Raw genomic sequence first — 4,768 nt, 5'->3', positions numbered from 1 at the left:
CCTGATATTCATTTGTGATTTTTTTTGTGTACATATGGCAGACTTGGGGCTTGAACTCAGCATCTGTGTGCTGTTTCTGAGCTTTTGTGCTCAAGGCTAATTCTCTCCCATTTGAGCCACAGCTCTCCTTATGGCTTGTTTTTGGGGCTTACCCAAAAATGAGTCTCAGGGACATTCTTGCCTGAGTTGGCTTTGATATGAGATGTTCAGCCTTCTGAGTAACTGGGGTCACCACCAGTGCCTAGCAAAAAATTCTCTTTATTAAATCATCTTTAATGAGTATTGGTAAATACACCCAACATTATTCTGATCTGTGTTTCTTAAAGCTAAATTACTTCTCTTCCACTTTTTATAGAAGAACACTTTCTCTAGAACAACCATCACTAAAAAATATGATAAATATTTTCAGCCTCTTTTTTTAGTTTACTGACTACCAGTGTACATTATTCTGCTGAATAACATGGGCATTGCCATATTATTCTTCATGAAATTCCCTGTGGCAATGCTTTCCTTTTTTTCTTCTTTACTGTCAAAATGAAGTACAGATTGATTGTGCTTTAACATGTAAGGCAAGTAAATTACTTATCCAACTAGTTACAACCGCTCTCATTTTCCCCCATCTTCCCCCTTCCCACTTCTCTTCACCGCCATGACTTGGATGGTTACTTTACACCCGTTGGTTTGTAAGTATCGTGTTTTCAATGTTTTGTCTTTTTATCATTTGTCTCTCATTTTTGGTATTGCCTTTCTTTGCCTTTGTTCCAATAGACATCTATACATAATTGTCATACTAAGACCAGTTATGGTAATAGGAGGAATAAAAAACAGGAAGATAATATGAGGGAACAAAAGTTACAGTTTCACATGGTATGTTGAAGTTAACTACATCAATGATATATCACTTATTTCCATAACACAGAGTTGATTTCACTTACATTATATTATGCATTCATATGGACATTGCTATTGAGCTATGTGCTCTTCTGCTATGTCTATCCTAGATATGTGCTAATTGTTCCCTATCAAGGAAATCATAGTGTTTATGTTTCTTTGGGTCTGGGTCAGTTCACTTACTATGTCTTTTTCCAAGTCCTTCATTTTCCTTATGAATAGGGCAGTATCATTTCTTCTTATAAAGGCGTAGAATTCCATTGTGTCTATGTTCCACATTTTCTTGATCCACTCATCAAATAAACAAGATCAGAGATGAAACAGGAAATATTCCACAGAAAGAACTAAGTTATAGACTATAATAAGGGACTATTTTGCAAACCGATATGACCGCAAATATGAGAACCTGGAAAAAATGGACAAATTCCTAACAAAAATTGATATGCCCAAACTCAAGAAGATTTAAACCTACCAAACAGACCCATATCCATTAATGAAATAGAAACTGCAGTAAGAGATCTCCCATCCAAGAAAAGCACCGGTCCAGATGGTTTCACAGTGGAATTCAATAAGGCCTTCAAAAACAGATTTGACACCAATACTCCTCTAACTCTTCAACAAAAAACGGAGTGCAAGTTTGCTACCAAACACATTCTATGATGCTAGCTTATCTCTTATCCCCAATCCAGATAGGAACGTGTCAAAGAAAGAGAATTTCAGACCCATTTCCATGATGAACATCGTTGCAAAACTTCTCAAAGAAATTCTGGCCAACCAACTTCAAGTCATCAACATATCATACACTCTTATCAAACTGGAGTCATTCCAGGGATGCAAAGCTGGTTCACTATATGCAAGTCAATTACTGTAATACACCACATCAACAGGAGCAAAGTCAAGAATCACATGGTTATATCCCTAGAGGGGGAAAAGTGCTTGACAAAATGCAGCACCCATTTATGAGAAAAGCCTTGGAGAAACTAGGATTCCAGGGAACATTCCTGAATATAATAAAGGCTGTCTACAACAAACCCACAGCAAGCATTATGCTAAGTGGTGAAAAGCTAAAGCCATTTCCTTTAAAATCAGGAGCAAGACAAGTTTGTCCACTCTCTCTTCTCCTTTTCAACACAGTACTACAATTCCTAGCCAGAGTGGTTAGGCAAGAGGAAGACAAAAAGGGAATCCAAATAGGAAAAGATGAAGTTAAACATTCTCTCTCTGGAGACAACATGAACCTGTACCTAAAGAACCCCATAGGCTCTACTCCGAAGTTACTAGAGCTGATTCAAAACTTTGGCAATGTACCAGGATATAAATTAAATCCTCAAAAATCAATGGCTGAAGGGCCTCAACCTGAAGGGCCATGCTCTCTGATTCAACAATTCCATACTTTTTTGGAGCCTAGCTCCTACCATCTTAAGGCATTATAATGATTAGTAGTGCCTTAAATTGCATTGACATTTGTTTTCAAAATAATTGAAGCAAAATCAGCTTAGGCCACAGTATAATCAACTATGAAGTTGGCTATTTTGTTCAGTACCTTGATATTACTGAGAACTTTTTTTCAGGACATAAAGGATTTGCTTTTGTTTTATTTTATTTTTCTTATTGTAAAGGTCATGTTCAGCGGTGTTATATTCACATAGGTCAGGTAATGTGTACATTTGTTGTTGAACAGTGTCACTTCTTCCCTTGTTTTTTCAAAGTACTTTATGAAGATAAGCCATATAAGACTAAAAACATTACAATAGTACGATTTCCGCCAACACACTCAGTGAACGTACTTGACAAAATCCTCTCATTTGTCCAAGGGAAATTTTTAATTATGAATAATTTAAAAGAGGTTTAAAATGCAGTGTCGTTTTGTCTTTGTTGATATGGAAGTGGTAAGATGAAATCTCTAGCATGAACTCTGTGGTGATCAACTGATTTTCTTACATTAGGGCAGGAAATAATCTCCACAGAAACATGATGGGTATAATAATAATATAATAATAAAGAATTCATGAATGCATTTCCAAACTAACTGCTTTAGGTCAAGGCTCAAGTTATAGGTGATGGCAGTTATAGGTAATGTTTTTAGTTATAGGTGATGTACTTCATAAGTTTTGTTGCCAAAAATTTCATCCCTACATCTGAATAACACATTCCAACTTTTCTACAAAACAGACAGATTAGATGTGTTACTGATGTTTTCTGGAACTCACGAATATTTAACTTGGAAAACAGGAGGCACTCCTTTCATACATTAGGCATTAAGACCGCTAGGCCCCACAGTTTTAATTGGGACTTGGAGGCAGTGGGGTGTGGGACTGTGGAGTGTGAGTGAGTGCCCGCAAAGGAGTCAGCCAGGGCAGGAAGGTGAGGAGTCCCAGTGGGTGGAGGGAGGGGTTGGGCAGGAGGAGAAGGAAGTGGACAGAGAGCCCATGGTGCAGGTGGCAGCTCACTCTGGACGAGGGGGCCACCCTAGGATGCGAAAGACCTTGTTCCTAAACGGCAGCTCCAAGAACGGGAAGGTGGGTGTTGTGTATGGAACGTTATCGGATTTTCTTTCTGTGGCTAGCAGTAAACCTGGCACGAAAGCCACCAGTGTGTTCAACGGGAAAGGTGGACTGATTAATGACATTGCTTTGATCAGGGATGGTGTCTTTGTGTGTGAAGGACAGCCATTTATGGATCCACAGACAGATTCTAAATCATTGAAGGACTGTTTGGGTCTAACACAGATTGGCTAACCTTAAATGTCGGAGGGAGGTACTTTACACAGAGCACCTTAGGGAATAAAGAACCTGACAGTAAGTATGCTGGCCCACATGGTCAAGGACAGATGTGTATGTCTGAGGGAATAAGCAAGATCACAGAGGAGCTTTCTTAATGGATGGAAGTCCTGAGTATTTTGAACCCATTTTTAACTACTTGCGTCATGGACATCTCATTGTAAATGATGGCATTAACTTATTAGGTGTTTCAGAAGAAGTCACGTTTTTGTTTTTGTTTTGGCATTGACTTATTGATTGAGCACCTCGAAGTGGCAATAAAGAACTCTCAACCACTAGAGGACCATTCACCAATTATCTCGAAAGGAATTTGCTTGATTGCTACTAGCCACACCGAACAAATCAGAATTGCGTTGCCAGGGTTAAATTTCAGTGATGCTGATCTTTGAAGAGATGTTGACAGATGTTGACAGCTCCACAGTTCCATAGGTCACAAATTGGCAGATGAAGGATTGGAGCTGAAGGAAGAGGGCCGAGGTGAATGATAGTTTCTTAATCATTTTTTTTCTCCACTCACTCAGATGTCTAGAAGAAATAACACTGTAAGGGAATTTTTAAAAACATTTAGAGGATTATGCTTTTTTTTTCAGTGGTGCATAAGGGGTGAAAAATGAATTTTCCCTCACATTTTGATTTAAAAGTAACACTCATTTAATAGATGAAGAGAAGTCATCTAGGTTACTCTGCTGCCTTTTGAATGGAGTGGGGAATGCCTGGTTTTATGATCAGGAATAGGAGCTCTTATTTTGCTTTTAAATAGGCATGATGTGGAAATACCATCTTGGTTGAGGATGCATTTGAGAATTTTAATTTATGGCAAGCACAACATATACAGTTCTATTTATTGAATATCCAGATGAAGTATGGATATTTAAATTGTTAAACTTTATGAGAACAATGAAAAGTTTTTCAGGTTGATAAATAGCTCAGCGATGCCTCCTTTCTTTAAATACCCGCACTCCCCATGAATGTGGTGAGCTCAGACTTCTTAAAACTCTCATTTTCAGGTTCATTTTTCTGATGTTTACTTTTTAGAACAAGTAGCAACATGAAAAGAATATCTAGTTCTTTCTCACTGAGGTGGAGAAGGACAGACC

General features: G+C 38.1%; 1 pseudogene; it reads left to right on the top strand.

Moving 5' to 3' along the window:
- Nucleotides 1-3,320: 3,320 nt before the first annotated feature.
- On the top strand, nucleotides 3,321-4,060 carry LOC125344613 (annotated as a pseudogene).
- The last annotated feature ends 708 nt before the right edge of the window (nucleotides 4,061-4,768 follow it).

Source organism: Perognathus longimembris, unplaced genomic scaffold (genome assembly GCF_023159225.1).
Source record: "Perognathus longimembris pacificus isolate PPM17 unplaced genomic scaffold, ASM2315922v1 HiC_scaffold_170, whole genome shotgun sequence".
NCBI classification, from domain to species: domain Eukaryota; kingdom Metazoa; phylum Chordata; class Mammalia; order Rodentia; family Heteromyidae; genus Perognathus; species Perognathus longimembris.
This window is presented reverse-complemented; position numbering and strand designations above follow the sequence as displayed.